This window comes from Schistocerca nitens, chromosome 4, assembly GCF_023898315.1.
Source record: "Schistocerca nitens isolate TAMUIC-IGC-003100 chromosome 4, iqSchNite1.1, whole genome shotgun sequence".
NCBI lineage: Eukaryota > Metazoa > Arthropoda > Insecta > Orthoptera > Acrididae > Schistocerca > Schistocerca nitens.
Genome location: NC_064617.1, coordinates 25,516,725 through 25,534,548, shown reverse-complemented (window position 1 = coordinate 25,534,548; position 17,824 = coordinate 25,516,725).

The window sequence follows — 17,824 nt, the reverse complement described above, 5'->3', positions numbered from 1 at the left end:
GGGGTCCCATATCACTCCAACTTCACACGCCCCACACCATTACAGAGCCTGCAATAGCTTTAACAGTTCCCTGCTGACACGCAGGGTCCACGGATTAATGAAGTTGTTTCCATACCCGTACACGCATTTCCAAGCCCTGTGGCATTTCTAACAGAACTGTAATGCTCACAGAAAAGCTCAAAGCGTACTGTCCTGCTCCTTGAACTTCAATTTTCCTTCTAAATGCCTCGCTGGTTTCCTTTGAGAGGCACCCACATGCCTTGCTCATACTGTGGCATCAGGCAGTCAGGCCGGCAAGATGAGAGGTCTGCCAAGCGAGTGGATTTATTCTTATTTCTCGAGTAACATCAGTGACTGATTATGAGCTCTAGTACCCACAATTAAGCTACAAATTATTCTATTTTTTGAATAGTACGCAACAGAAACGGATAACGCACATCTGACTATTGGGAATTTACACAACTCTGTTCACTGCGCTCTGGCCATACCACATTTTCTTTCTTACCCAACGGCTTTGATCAACACGTGGCCATCACACTGAATATGAATGGCGCACACATTATAAATTCTGGATATCATGACTACACATTATTCGAAGAACAAGGCCACCAATCTTTTTCATTTCACTATCGGTTTTATGCGATAAATTCTATTATGATTCAAAGATTACCTAACACACCATTACATTTTATACAACAATTACACGTGAGAAACTCCGCCCAGTGGGCATGGCTTTACATTGGTGATTTCTATCTTATGGTCTCGTAATCATCTACCGCTACAGTGCACTTTCTGGATAGGATGGTGGATCTTTTGCTATATCTCACACTTCGACGCTCACACCCATCATCACGAAAATTTACTCCACACTGAGCGGTACACAAAAGGAACATGCATAACCAACTGCCTCTAAACCTATCTTGCTACTCTCCCATGTAAACCACACATACTTAAATTACATGAAATACATCACACTGGCAACATAGAATACATCAATAAGAATAGTCACAACGTTAGAATCACTTCACTTTCAGCTTTCCCAGTTCAATTAGTATTCATCTCATTTTTACACGACACTGCCCTACTTCGTAACTTTTCTTTCTTACTACGAACTCTGGAGCATATATGCAAGTCTTCCTGTGCAATGCAAGCCAAGTGGCGTTGCTGGATAGACGGCTGACTCACCTTGCTTCTCTCTCAGAGTATTATAGTTTGAATCAAGCGTCACACGGTAACATAACACGCTAAGTAATATTAAGATCATATTCGTCACACACGCGAGTCCTCAACTGATACCTTGGACGAATACTTCTCTTTATCCTTTGTCTCATACACAGATTGAGACTCACACAGTACTCACCATGTGGAAGTGCTCGTCTCTAATTTCAAGTCCTGACACGTCATTTCTTAAATATTTCCAACTTATAGTACACACGCCAGTAATTCAGCTTAACTTTAGCACTCGGAAATATTTCAACTTAGTACTACCACTCAGAAGTATTTCAATTTACAAGGGAACCTCCCCATCGCACCCCCCTTAGATTTAGTTATAAGTTGGCACAGTGGATAGGCCTTGAAAAACTGAACACAGATCAATCGAGAAAACAGGAAGAAGTTGTGTGGAACTATGAAAAAAATAAGCAAAATATACAAACTTAGTAGTCCATGCGCAAGATAGGAAACTTCAAGGAGAAAGTGAGCTCATGAGTGCCGTGGTCCCGTGGTTAGCGTGAGTAGCTGCGGAACGAGGGGTCCTTGGTTCAAGTCTTCCCTTGAGTGAAAAGTTTACATTCATTATTTTCGCAAAGTTATGATCTGTCCGTTCGTTCATTGACGTCTCTGTTCACTGTAATAACTTTTGTGTCTGTGTTTTGCGACCGCACCGCAAACTTGCAGTTAGGAAAATATTAATTGACCTTGTTATTGAAGTCGCGAGCTATATTTACTGGATTGATATTGCCCACGGAATACATCTCACGTATTTAATGCACTCTCCTCCAAAGTAGCGAACAGTCAACTGCCAGCCAGGGAGCCTCGTTAGTAGGAATACTCTCTCTTCCGTGCGCTGTAGTCGACTGAGGGTCGTGTTTCCATGTTTGTTTAGGTGTAGCGTCCCCATACTACGGCGCAGTTACCTCGCATCGGGCGGACAGATAATAATTGTCTGAAAATAAAAAATTAAACTTTTCACTCGAGGGAAGACTTGAACCAAGGACCTATCGTTCCGCAGCTGCTCACGCTAACCACAGGACGACGGCGCTCATCAGCTCAGATGCTCCTTGAAGTTGCCTATCTTGCGCATGGACTACTCAGTTTATATGTTTTGCTTATTTTTTTTTTCATAGTTCCACACAACTTCTTCCTGTTTTCTCGATTGATCTGTGTTCAGTTTTTCAAGGCCTATCCACTGTGCCAACTTATAACTAAATCTGAGGGGGGTGCGATGGGGAGGTTCCCTTGTTAGTACCACCACTCGCAACTATTTCAACTCAGTACTACCACTCGCAAGTATTTCAGCTTATTGCTACACGTGGTTTCATTGTGACCGTTGGTCACTTCCGAATATTACTACAATCGCCTTAATATTACCTGCCTGTCATTTAATTCTCCCACCAAAAGTTCCTGAAATAGAGAAATAATTATTCCAAACTACACTTAAGTATTTCACATGCATACCACTCTCTCCACTCTTTTGTGTTTACGGAGCACACGTAAGACAGGTCTTACCAACACAAGATCCAGCACCAGAGTGCTGAAACATGGCCGTTCTTCAGGTCATCTCGCACCTCTGCCGAGGTGGGGGAGCACCATACTACTGTATTGGTCAGCCACATTTCAGGCGCTGAAAGCTCAGGTAAATTTCATCTCTTTGATTCCATCAAAGGTGACCAAAGGACGGTCTCAAAGATGATAATATATTTCACATTCACTATCTGCGGTTAGCAGACGACCATACATTCACTCATTTCACAGATCTCACCTAATTGGATGTAGGGATTTATTTTTGTGGGAGTGCACATGAGATCAATTAAATAAATAAATTGTCCTTCTTTCCTACACTGGTATCCGGCTTCGGTGTATTAAGTGAAATCGAGTTATTACAAAAAATATGTTGTTCTGACAAGAATAACGAAGAATGTTGTACCTTTTTTCAATGTCGGGCGGTACTGTACCCTTTCACCTTTACTACTTACTGAATGCACACACTGAATATCATCAGGGAGAAACTTACGACCCTGTCTCCACCCCTATTCTCACTCCTTTCCCTTCCGAGCCCATCGCTTGTGTATGTCTTAAGTAATCGTTCGCTTCCTATATTTTATCCCCGATACCTTTAGAATTTCAAATAGTCCATTGTACACTTCGTCCGTGTATTGTGCAAGTAGCCACTGAAGATTCGTTGCTACGAGGCCAGTCAGAGTCGCGAACTGCAGTGGCGAATGGCACCTGCAGTACTCCAGACCTCCTGCAACTTCTGACGTTCAGATGCGCTATTAGGGGAAAGTAGCCGGCTGATCAGATATTCGCTGCACGCGCCCGCCCTGCCGTTCCTCTGAGCTGCGGGAAAAGTTGTTCTCGAGCGGCGGCCTGGCGCCCACGGGGAGGGGGCTTGTATCGCCTCCCTGTGGAAGGGCCGGTGGCTGGCAGGGGGCGGCGCCGCCCACCGATAACGGCGCCCGGAATCTAATATTCGCTCTCTCCGCCCGAGCTGCCTCCGGCCGCGCCGCACACTTTAGACACACATAAATCTCGGCCGGCTGAGCGCGATACATTTTTTAGCGGTCGCCGTCCCTCGCCGGGAATGGATCACAGTCCCACGCGGTCGAGGCGGGCCGCGCCGCTGGCCGCCACCGATCATCCATCTCTGGTCTGCATGCGCGCCCGGTCCCAGGCCGCCCCGGCTGGAAGGCGGCTGCCTGGAGCTGGACCAAGTTTCCTGGAGGAGTGCCGCCGCGCCCGCTGGCCATGAATCACGGGAGCGAGCGTGCGCGCGACACGCTCGCGGCTACCATACCCATATTCGCGGACCCATCTGACGTCGCTTTGCTCCTGTACCGTCCTTCAAGACATTGCTGATTCTGGCTAGTAATCTACTTTGTGCTTCCAGAATGAGACTTTCACCCTGCAGCGGAGTGTGCGCTGATATGAAAGTTTCAGGCAGATTAAAACTGTGTGCCGGACCGAGACTCGAACTCGACCTTTCCCTTTCGCGGGCAAGTGCTCTACCAACTGAGCTACCCAAGCACGACTCACGCTCCGTCTTCACAGCTTTGCTTCTGCCAGTACCTCGTCTCCTACCTTCCAAACTTTACAGAAGCTCTCCTGCAGATGATAGAGCACTTGCCCGCGAAAGCCAAAGGTCCCGAGTTCGAGTCTCGTTCCGGCACACAGTTTTAATCTGCCAGGTAGTTTCATATCAGCGCACGCTCCGCTGCAGAGTGATAATTTCATTCTGGAAACATCCACCAGGCTGTGGCTAAGCCATGTTTCCGCAATATCCTTTCTTTCAGGAGTGCTAGTTCTGCATGTTTCGTAGGAGAGCTTCTGTAAAGTTTGGAAGGTAGGAGACAAGGTACTGGCAGAAGTAAAGCTGTGAGGACGGGGCGTGAGTCGTGCTTGGGTAGCGCAGTTGGTAGAGCACTTACCCGCGAAAGGCAAAGATCCCGAGTTCGAGTCTCGGTCCGGCACACAGTTTTAATCTGCCAGGAAGTTACTTCGTGCTTAAAAATAAAGTGTCAATATTCCCACTGGATGTGTAAATTCTTAAAGCTTTTCAAACAGCCGTTATTAACTTTCTACATCTTTTTTCTTCGTATTCTCTGTCGGAAGAGGGCCCTGAACTGTGGCGTGTGTGACGGCAGTGCGTAACGGAGCTATGTCGGTGTGTGAGAAACAGCGTGCTGTAATCGAATTTCGAATTCGAAGAATTCGCCCACACATGGAGCACCCTCTATTTCAGCAGGAAAATGCCATAGCGTACACGAGCGCTGCGACATGTGCAATAATCCAGCGTCTTTGGTTCACACTCATCATCATCCTTCGTGAAGTCACGACTTGGCCCGATTCTCATCCGTCTCCAAAAGTTAAAGGACACCTCCGAAGACTTCCCTTGGTTAATGATGAGGTGGTGCAAGCAGAGCTGAGCTTTTCGCTCCGTTCACAAAGTCAAGCGTGACAAAAAATAAAAGCACCTACAGCCGATTTTATTTTATTTTGTCGCTACCAGTTTCGACGCTTTATTGGATCATCTTCAGGCATGTATGCATAAAACATCGAAGGTAGCATTATCAACTTACGGTCAAGTTATTTGAATGAGAACAAAGGCAACACTCTGCAAATGAATTTACACCGAACAATTTACTACTTACAATGCATATGTTCATATCTATACATTTCATTTTTCAGTTAGTTCCTCGTGATCACTTATGTTTAACACACAGCTTACTGAGTAGCACACCGCACGAAAAGTACTCTTGTGTGTTAAACATAAATGATTACGAGGAACTAATTGAAAAATGAAATATATAGCTATGAATATATGCATTGTAAGCAGTAAAATGTTCGGTGTTAATTCATTTGTAGAGTCTTGCCTTTGTTCTCATTCTATTTTAATCTTATATATATATATATATATATATATATATATATATATATATATATATATATATATATATATATATCCTTCATGAGACACTGCCTACTTAATATCCATGTGTGTGATTCTTTCATGGCAATACACGATATATGATGCATTCGCATATGAGTGTTTGCATCATTAACAGCCGGCCGCGGTGGCCGTGCGGTTCTGGCGCTGCACTCCGGAACCGCGGGACTCCTACGGTCGCAGGTTCGAATCCTGCCTCGGGCATGGATGTGTGTGCTGTCCTTAGGTTATTTAGGTTTAAGTAGTTCTAAGTTCTAGGGGACTTATGACCTAAGATGTTACCTAAGATATTGAGTCCCATAGTGCTCAGAGCCATCATGAACAATTTCCTTGTGGGTGTCTTTCATACAGTCTGTGTATGTGGGTACTAAATCCGGTTTATACCACGTCTTGGACGGTCATTTTCTAGATATGACATAGTGTATGCCCCTCATCTGTGTGGACATAAGTTTTGATATTTTGACACGACACACAGGTCATGTTTCGTCTTTTTACTTCTTCGTGAATCCTGCCTCGGGCATGGGTGTGTGTGCTGTCCTTAGGTTATTTAGGTTTAAGTAGTTTTAAGTTCTAGGGGACTTATGACCTAAGATGTTGAGTCCCATAGTGCTCAGAGCCATCATGAAAAATTTCCTTGTGAGTGTCTTTCATACGGTCTGTGTATGTGGGTACTAAATCCGGTTTATACCACGTCTTGGACGATCATTTTGTAGATATGACATAGTGTATGCCCCTCATCTGTGTGGACATAAGCTTTTGATATTTTGACACGACACATAGGTCATGTTTCTTCTTTTTACTTATTTGTGAGGTATTGTTTCCTTCCATTCATCACCTGTTACAGTTATTTTGTCTTACAGTAAGTTATTTCAAGGTTGTGCAGACAATGCATGTCCGACTGTCAAATAAAAGTCGTGAATAGTATCTAAAGAAGTTTTAATAGGTAGTTGAATTGTACAGTGTATTGAGTGGAAATTCGTGATGGTACATTTTAGATATGTGACAATGGATGTATCTGTTCTTTCTGTCAAATGTTCGGTGAAAATTCATTTGTATAGTCTTCCATTTGCTGTCATTCTATTTTAATCTGTTTCTATATAACTTGACCGATAAGTTGATAGTGCTACATTTAATGTTTTGTTCATACAGGCCTGAAGATGACGCAATGAAGCATCGAAACTGATAGCGACAAAATAAATCATAAGGATAGCTGTAGGTGTTTTTATTTTTTGTCACGGTAGTAAACGGCCGTCGTCCCAGAGACGTCCTGCTAAAAGGATGGACATACAAAAAAGTCAAACATTGTGAAGTGACGGTTTCAACGAACTGGCTTCTCGTTGGGAAAAAGTCTGTTGTCGCCCGTGTGACTACGTTGAGAAATAAACAGTGAATAAGAATAAATACATAGAATCTCAAGAAAGTTTATTTAAAGTACTGCACGAGTTTTCACATACAATATTCGGAGGCGTTACCTCACAGGACGCCCTCGTATTTACAGATGAGGCAGGATTCACAAGAAGTGGCATAGTAAATAACCAAGGACACCCATATGGGCATCTGAAAATCCTCGAGCAGTCACGGGGGTGAGGCATCAGGATCGCTCGAGTATTAAAATACGGATAGGAACTGTCGGTGACAGACTCACAGCGCCATGCACTTTACCAGACACCACATTAGCAGTGTACCGCACAACTCGACAGGCGTCGTGTATCACCGATTCCTGCGCAATGGATTACCAGCGCTACTGCAGAACGTTACCCCTGCAGAACGACGACGACTGTGCTTTATGTACGACGGCCCAACATCACATTCTCCACGCATCGCGCGACGATGCAGTGCCGCAATGCAACGTTTCTTTGGTGACGGCTTGCTGTAGGTGATCCGGTTTTGTGGCCTCCAATGTGAGCTGACCTAAATCGGTTAGATCTCTGGCTATGACAACATTTACAGGCGCCACTGTGTGCCCTACCCATCCATCGCTACAGCGTGTGACCAACGCGCGTGAGGCAATCCGAATGGAGCCAGGTGTATTTGAAAAAAGTGCGTGATTCACTGAGGAGAGGTCATGAAGGACGTGTCATGATGCGTGGTAGCCACATGCTGTGTCTATTTCCGCGTAACAGACAGATAGGGACGAGAGGGTGGACTGGCTTTTGGACGGAGCATTATTGTAGCATTTCTTCCAGTTTTGATCGATACTGACTCATGTTGGACTATGTTACACGGTTTTTAAACAGCCAGTATTTTTTTTCTCTTCCGTTGCAGCCAGCATTTTTCTCTTCTTTTGTCTTTCACGTTACTGCAGTACGGGTGGATTACGCACATCTTTGCCGTTCTGTGTGTCATTCATGTTCTAAATGTATAAATGGGCAACACTATTAGCATTCTATGTTGCATATTCATCATTCAGATCTGACCGTGCAATATTTCAATTTCATGTAAATTTCTATAAGAACTTTCTACATGAGGTCAGTAAACGACTGGGAGTGAGCGAGTAATCAGTGAGGGAGTGGTAAATGGGAGACACTGTCTCCAGCGGTTTCGTCTGTTTCGACGCAGTATCGCAGTCTGGCCTGGTTCCGTTTCTAACACGTTGAAAGAGCTGAGTAGGGTTTTTCCCGTCGACGTCGCAGAATCCGCGTTACCACGTACTTCAGCTGGAACGCTGACTTTGTCGAACAACCACATGGAGTGCCTATAGGGAGCGCATTAAGCTCGCTCACAGCTAATTTCTTCACATAAATTTTCGGAGAACCGGTATTCGGAACTACCAACAAAAACCTAACGTATGGTTCCTTTGGGTGGATGATACGTTTATTTTACTGAAACATGGCGGAGCGGAACTAGTTCGTTTTTATGAACATCTCAATGATATTAATCTTAATTCATTTCACTGTGGACGACGAGACAGACGGCAGATTACGTTTCCTTGACGTGCCAGTCTCTTGGAAGGATATAGCAGCTTATGTCACACCGCATACCGAAAACCCAGTCTCACGGACCGTTACCGACACTGGGGTTTAAAGCACCGCCCACGACAAAAGCGAGGTGCTGTAGAAAAGAGCGAGGAACATTTGTGTACCGGAACGACTAGACGGGGACTTGGAATATCTCCCCCATGCATTGTTGAGGTACGATTATTCATCCGCTAAGGTAAAGCGAACGTTAAGACAGCCACGGCATACTCATAGCGGTGTACAACCATCTTCGAAATCTCTTTCATTAAATTCTTTACTGACCGCGTAGGAAGTATTTGGTGAAGCCCACACGGAAGAACACCTAACGTCGGTGACGTTAATGGTAGCTCACTCGAAGAACGGTAAACCCCTAGTCCGGCTCTTGCAAGTCTCCAACCAGTGGCGCGATATGACACAGAACGTTGAAAGGGGCCCGTTACTTTTTCTCCGGTGGTAGTTACAGAAGTGAAGTTAAGGTGCACAATGCGGCGTCCCTCCACTGTGCTAGTTACACGTGATCGACTGGAATCTTGACGGCAAATATACTTCACCTTATGTTCCCATGTAATATAACAGTGACCCACTGTCGCATCCAGATACCCTAAAAATCTCGATATTGCACTGTTAGATCAGCCTGCCACCCACGATGACACCCGTCTCAAACTGCGTCGTGTTAACAACTCTGCCTCAGACGAGTGCGTAGCATCCCCGTGTCTTTCAAGGTGGTCACTCAATATCTGACGGTGTTCACGCATCTTATAGACGATATAAGTATATGGCCTCAAGAGTCATCCTTCAGGAATTGTGAAACGAACTCTGTCGTCCAGGACCGCGAGCCACAAAGGGTGCAGATTCACTACGATGTGGGGAAACTCACAGGCGTCTATTGTCTATTGAGGCCTAAGCGCTGTAGTGTGCGAGTGAGACAGACGGCAATCTACGTCATGGGGAAACTCAGTAGATGGCTTTTGTGGCCAGGGATACTAGCAGTGTTAAATATGGCGGACCTAAGATCGGCCATAAAGGGAAATATTTATGAAAACTATTTAATCCTGTAGTAATTCAGGGAATCAAGTCACAGTAATTTTAATTTGCCATCCTCCTTAAATTTTCATGGTAGTCCCAATAAAACTTGAATATTGATCATATCTATAATCCTCTTCCACTGTTAGTTTGCTTTCGGAATAAACATTATTCTAACCAAATAGCAACTGTCCGGTCTACATCATTTATGGGTCATTAATTTAGTTCCCGATATTATTATTACTGTTATTGTATGTTATGTTAACTTTGTTTTTCGCAAACTTACCACCAGCCAGACAATTTAACCAAAGGATCACAAGTGTCTAATTTCGGGCGTGTAAAGCGATACGTGCGGTTCAACCCCTAGACGAGTTTGAGCCAAGACATTTCGACGAAGAGGAACCGCATGTGAGCCCGAACATCTTTGCGATGTTCGCTCGCACAGTCCTACCAGTCCTGGTAACAACATTAAACGCGAACAACACTAATGCTTTCTTTTCGGCGTCCTATCCGTCACAGACAATTCCATGTCTAATCGTTTACATACCCGCCGATGGTGTATAAGTGTTCGAAGTATACTGACATTCAACATGACTTGTAGGTGATCCACTTTTTGACAGGCAATGTATATTTTATGGGATTTTGATTTTAATTGTGAAGATGACTTTTACAGTTAATTTGGTATCGTAACGGCTTTTCCCCGGTCATTAAATTTTGCAACATTAAGGTTCGAGTAAAGTGATTCGGCACATTCAGGATCAAAATTCGACGGTTTGCTTTTAGCGAACTGTTCTTTGGTGAGCGAACGAATAATGGCTATTGTTTGCTATGGAAATTAAGAAAACAAAACAAACAACACCATTACCATCAGGTTAAGCCTCTCGATTAACAATGCATGGAGGTTAACGTCATCAGAGGCATTTCATTACACGTGGCTGGCTGGTTGCCTCAAGCTTTCTGTTACACTTTCTGTGTCAGCCTTGTCACAAACGTCGCGTATCACATCATGAAGTCGGAATTGGCCGCTATTTCTGTGATGGTAACACCATGACGCACTCATTTCCATGATTTCCACTCTTTTCCTTAATTAATACTGTATCTGCGTTGCCGAAAGTTCGTAAAATTTGTATGTTTATAAGTGTTGTACGTGTATATTTTATCTTGAGTGAGTGCTATGCAAAGAAAGACTATTTATTATCTGCGTAAAATAAGAGGCACATACTGAGTAAAGAGATAGTAATGCCGGCCGCTGTGGCACAGCGGCTCTAGGCGCTTCAGTCGGGAAGCGTGTTGCTTCTACGGTCGCAGATTCGAATCCTACCTCGGGCATGCCTGTGCGCGATGTCCTTATGTTGGGTTTAAGTAGTCCTGTCTAGGGGACTGATGACCTCAGATTTTATGTCTCATAGTGTTTCGAGCCATTTGAACTATTTTTGAGATAGCAATGATCATTTCCTGGACATAAATTGCTAAAATTGAGGATCTGGATGACTCATAGACTAAAAGGTAGTGAAAAAGATGTACCGTATGAAGTAATATAAAATTCTGACTTAACAATAAATATGTTCTGAGAAAAAAATGTGAGGTTGGAGACAGTATAGCAAAAGAACACCTGGAGCACGTTCACACAGCGGTTCTCGTGTGGCTCCTTGAGCGACGAGAGGACTTTCGTAGTCGATCAGTTGTGTGTCTCGCAGAACGTCCCGACCGTTCTTTGTAGGGACAAGGGACTGTGTTGCAGAATGGTGTATGTATGTGTCTAACCCTTCGAAATGTAGGACAACGTTCAATATAAGTTACTTGGCCTGCCGTAATAATATGTAACTTACTTCTCGAAGTCCACTCGTAGGTAACTGTTTATAAGAGGGCCTTCAGTAATAATGCCTCACATTTTTTTCTCAGAACATATTTATTGTTAAGTCAGAATTTGGTCACAATATACATCAACATGTCTTGTCCATGTCCTATTTTACTACGTAGTCTTCATCACGTTCTATGGCCGTACGCCAACGTTGTGGAAGAGAATGTATTCCGTGCTGGTAAAAGCTCTTGTCCCGTAGGCGTAGTCATTTACTGCATGACTGACACTCTCGTCATTTTCAAAGTTCGTTCCCCCAAGACAATCTTTAAGCGGCCCAAAGAGATGAAAGTCCGAGGACTGGGGTGGATGAGCCAATCACGTCCATCTGAATGCGGCAATATGTTCCCGGGCTCTCAGACTTGTGCCCGGGCGTGCTTTAGCGTGTTGGAGCAAGATTTCTCCTGGAGTCTTGTCCGATCGGACACGCTGGAAACGGTTCTTGAGTTTATTCAGGGTCTCCACGCATTCCTCGGAATTGATCGTTGCCATCACATCCACGAGAATGACTCCATCACGATCCCAGAAGACTGTCACCATGACTTTTCCAGGAGAGGGGATTGTCTTGAATCCCTTCTTTTGTGGTGAATGAGAATTATGCCACTCCTTGGACTGCCTTTTTGCTTCCGGCGCAAAGTATGTGCACCCAGATTTCGTTCCCCGTAACGATCCGTGATAGAAAGGCCTCTCCGTCGGTCTCAAAATGTCCCAAGAATTCAGGTGGAATGGGCTTTCTTGGATGAATCTTGTGGTCCGCTTCGAGCAATCGTGGAACTCATGGTGAGCACCTTTCTGAATATACGAGCATCTCGATCGTTGCAGACGCTCTTCGACTGCTGGCCGACAACTGTAGAGCCAATTGTGGAGATGTGATGCGCCGGTCTGCACGAATAATGGCATCCGCACGATACAGTATGTACGGTGCAGTGGCTGTGACAGGACGTCCCGAGCGTGGCTGATCGTGGAGCTCTGTTTCTGCATTTCCTGAGGCTGTAACTTTCTTTACCCATTGACCAATTATGCTCCTATCAACTGCAGAATAGCCATACACTGCACACAAACGTTTATGGATTTTCACCGCAAGACTTCAATGACAGAATGCTGCTTGTATCGTGAGTCGCATGTAGACGCCACTTTGACGCTGTACTATGGCTGTGCCATCTGCCAGAACGGTTCGAAACTTAACAGGCAGGCGCACAGAACAAACATCAAATGTGAAGCACCAACGAGGACGTTTGTCTATGTATACCAACGGTATTTTTTTTTTTTAATGAGGCATTACTTATTGACGACCCTCGTATGTTTTGAGCGCAGTTTTGCCACCGAAGTTCTGTTAACTACCGGGATAATATTATTATGCAAGTCAAATGAACTGAAGTGGAATGCCAATAAAGTCATAGAACTTTCATTTAATTGCAAAAATCACAGTATTAAACGAAGCTGTCCTTCCAAGTGGGGATGTGACTGACCCGTTCCTCGTCGCCAGTAATGATGCGGCTTAGTAAATCAGTGCGAAAGCATGTCCGAATTAATGTGTTCCAAACTGCAGCGCGAAGTAAGGGAAGGAAGGTTGGTTAGTGGAGCCTCCTCATGTGCCACAGAGGTGGAAATCCCATGGTGTAAGATCTACAGTCTTTGGCGAATGGTTCCAAAGCTTCCATCAGGAACACTGATGCAAAGCTTCTTGTATGTGCAGTGTCACGCAAAAGTAGAAAGCCATTAATAAGTGCTATGCGTGGGGCTGCACTTTACGCTTTCGTTCTCAATCTGAAGCACGTTATTTCTCATCCAGATGATGTATTCAATTTGTCGTTCCTGTCCCTCAAAACAGTTCGTCTCTGTTATCCTACAAAGTGGTAGAAACTGGCGAATCAACTTCCACGGAATAACGCTGAAGGAAATCGAAGGGCCGGCCGGTGTGGCTTAGCAGTTCTAGGCGCTACAGACTGGAACCGCGCGACCGCTACGGTCGCAGGTTCGAATCCTGTCTCGTGCATGGATGTGTGTGATGTCCTTAGTTAGGTTTAAACAGTTCTAAGTTCTAGAGGACTGATGACCTCAGAAGCTAAGTCCCATAGTGCTCAGAGCCATTGTTTTGAAATCTAATGGACGCCATGAACCTTGCGCCTTTGTGTGCAGGTGACCGAAGCGCATCCCTTGTGCAGTGTCCGCTATAGTCACTTTGCGACTACTGTGTATCAGTTCCCCGACTGTCTCGAAACTGTCGTCTGTCTTAGACATAGACGGCCTTGTTTCCAGGTCACCCATACCCATGCCTATGTAGCCGTGGCCAATGTTGACACCATTTCACTACATGGACGTGGACGCGACGTGGATGTGGACGTGGACGTGACGTTATATTTTGCCGATATATCGCCAGAATTTGACAGTGAATCTCCGTACAACTTACAAGTTTCGCCCACAAGAACCGTATTGTCCCGGATACCTCACCTCTGGAGTACGTCTCCAGTGCCGCGCTCACTCTTACCCATACTGCAGCGGAACCGTGTGCGAGACACATGGCACATGTACCCTCTCTAATGACAATGCGCCACTCTCGTCCTGTTGTGGCACAACACATTGTTACGCGTGCGAAAGCATGTCCGAATTTATATGTTCCAAACTGCAGCGCATGAAAACTGTATTCTTCTACCTCTCTTTCTATTCCGGTGGAAAGGTAGCGTCAAGGCATTGATCTAGAGACCATCTTATACCCAACAGAAGGATGGTCTTAGTGTCACTAACCTACAGTACAGGGTTCAAATGGTTCAAATGGCTCTGAGTACTATGGGACTTAACATCTGAAGTCATCAGTCCCCTAGACTTAGAACTACATAAACCTAACTGAACTAAGGACATCACAACCATGCCCCAGGCAGGATTCGAACCTGCGACCGTAGCTGTCGCGCGGTTCCAGACAAGCGCCTAGAACCGCTCAGCTACTCCAGCTGGCTACAGTACAGGGTCAACGTACGAGTATTACATACTTCCTCAGTTAGCCGCTTCCGAAACGTTAACAGAAAGACAGAATGGGATTAAACAGTAAAGGGGCATCGCGTCTACACCTTTTGCCCAACCTTCAACGAACAAATGCGGCAAAAACATAAAATCCCGCACGTTGCATCGTCCATTTCCTCCAGGCCAGGGTCCATACCCAGAACATCTCGATATGTTTGGTCTCAGACGAATGCCCATGTGTATTTACAGAGAACTAGGAATTCATAAACATGTGCTTTAGATTTTGACACGCTCACACAGATACAACCCCAAAATGGTTATGACAACACAGAACCAATTCTACAACAGCCGGACGACAGGAGCATACTGAATGACATAAACGTATGTTTATCTCACGCACATTACACAAATTATACAAACGAGAACAAACACATACCCTAATAAGAGCACACGTTAACATGGAAACAGGGTTCATGGAATGAAAGAGACACAGACACAAACACAGAAATAGTCTCAGATACATACAGACAGTGAGATTATTATATAGACGTAGATATAAGATGATACTAAATTAAGGATCACAGAAATGGATCAACAGTCATTCAGATATATGTAAAAACGTCTTGATGAATACGAGTATTTTAAGTAATATATTTGTTGCTCAGCTTAGGTAAAATAATGCCTTTAATGAAAATGATGGAGTTGATTACTAAACTTAGATAAGCTTTTACCTTACAAGCAACACAAAACATATAGAAATAAGGAAGTGAGAGATGCCAAAATAGTGTACTGATTATGCCCTTCAGTAAAGCTCATATGACCTTCAAAAAATTTAATATAAAAGTAATATAACACATGTCTGTAATATCACTTTATCAAATGAGTATTAAAGACATTTTGTACACAACCTCGAATGTGACAGGTTCGATGAGTTGCCGAGTCCTAGCACCCGAGACACATAGGCAATTTACATTTTCAACTTCTCGTGGCATATTGAATAGTCCATTAAACTTCGGGCATGCAGCCGCACAAATAAAATATCTTCCACTGATATTTCAGCCACATATCGTCCAGCCATCCTCAGAGTGTCACACACACTGATGACAAGTTTTTCTTTTCCTTTATTATAATTTCATTCCCCTACCCCTATGGGACAGGGGAGGGCTGGCAGTGGCAGAGTCCACCACTCTTCAGCCAAATGGCTTTAACAAAAATACAAGGGGAATTCTTACATAAAAGACAGGGGTAGAAAGGAGGACATAAAATACAGTGGAGATGCAATACAATGGAGATGCTGGGAGTTAAAATATACACTAATACGGGAACATTGGGGTACAATTAAAAAGTCAACATAGAGTTAAAAGAGAGCAGATGGCAATTCGTTGTGTACTTAAAATCACTGGGGCCAAACGTAAGTTAAAAGTTGGCCACAGTATAAAAATCACACGGAGCGAGACACTTAAAAAACAAAACCACTGGAAACGACGGAACTCTCACAAAGAATAAACACTGCTGGTAGGGACCTGTCAAAGGAATGGAGGTGAGAGAGGAACAAAAAATAGGGGGGGGGGCAGGGGGCACACCAAGAGGCAGGAGATGGGCAGGGCGAGAGATGAAGAGGGAAGACAACGGAGGAGGGTGTGCAGAGACAGTGAAGGGGAGTGCATGGGATGGAGGGGGTGTAGGAGGGGGAAAGCCACTCATGAGAAGGGAGGGGGAGGAGAGGGGGCCCTGAGGAGGAGGCAGAAGGAAGGTGGGGTTAGAGTTGGTAGGAAGGGTAGACATCAGGGCGAAGCACATCATCTGAGAGGGGTAGATGCTGGAAGTTGTGTTGGGAATGGAGGTGGAGGATGTGGAGATGGAGAGAGGGCAGGACACAATGGTAAAGGTGTGGTAACTGGCTTGGGATGGAGAGGAAGTGAGACCTGTGGGGGTGAGGGGGATTGAGTCAGTAGACAATATACAGGGTGCGGATGTGTTCAAAGAAAAGGAGATGATGAGGAAAGGGGATGAGGTTGTAGAGGATGTGCATGGGGGACAGAAGGTGGATGGGGAAGGCGAGGCAGAGTGCAGGGCATTCGAGGTTAGGAGGGCTTTATAGAACCTGAGGGGCAGAAATCCAAGCAATGTAGTTGTGAAGGATGGTGGAAAGATGCAGTCCCCGTGTCCAGCCAGACAAGATTCAGGAGCCAGAGTCTGTTTTGAGTTTTATGTTGGATTGAAAGGAGATGAGGAGTCCAGGTGAGGTGGTGGTCGAGGGTGAGGCCAAGGTATTTGAGGGTAGGAGTGAGGTGGCTAGGATGGCCATAAATGGTGAGGTAGAAATCATGGAGACGGAAGGAGTGGGTGGTGCAGCCTATGATTATCGCCTGGGTCTTGGAGGGCTTGATATGGAGGAATCAATGGTTGTACCCAGCAGTGATCTGCTCAAGTTGGGCTTGGTGGTTACGTTGGGACCGTTGAGGGTAGGTTAAAGGGCTAGGAAGGTAGTGTTATCAGCAAATTGGAGGAGATGAACAGGTAGGGGACGTTTGGACATATCAGTAGTGTACAGGAGACAGAGGAGAGGGGAAAGGACGGAGCCTTGGGGCACGTCGGCAGTGGGGTAGAAGGTACAGGAGTTGGTGTTGTGGATAGGAACTGATAAGATGACAAGCGCGGCCTTGGATGGTCCACAGTGGCAGTACTGCACATATGAGTCACAGATGCTGGTCGGGTGCAAAGAAATACGTTAACAAATGCACCTCCTGTGGCGAAGGCGTACAGACATTCGATTCACTTATTGACGTATGATCGTCGGTGGTGACACCTTGACGACTTCTCTGCAGTTTAATTACCTCAAGTGCCTGATTCCATACTTTGTCCAAATTCAACCTTGCAAATTTTGGGACAACTCCATGGTCCCAGCACTTCAGTAAGAAACTCAAGGAGCTCAATATTCTTGCTCTCTGATGTCGTAATTTGTCCAAACTATGGACGCATGAAACCATCTCCTCCCATAAGAGGTTCTTGATGTGCATTTTTAATTTCTCGCGGCGTAATGAGTAGTCCATAAAATTTCGGGCATGTAGCCGCACAAATACTTTTTTTTTTTTCCTTTAGTGATATTTCGGCCGCATATCGTCCTGACATCCTCAGAGTGAGTCACAAGACTGACGACAAGATGACGAGCGCGGCCTTATATGCTCCACTGCGGCGGTACTGCGCATGCGGTCACAGATGCTGGTCGGCGGCAAAAAAATACTCTTACACGGCGGCGTACATACATTTGATTCACTTATCGACGTATGATCGTCGGTGATGACACCATGATGACTTCACTGCAGTTTAATTACCCCAAGAGCGGGATTCCATACTTTGTCC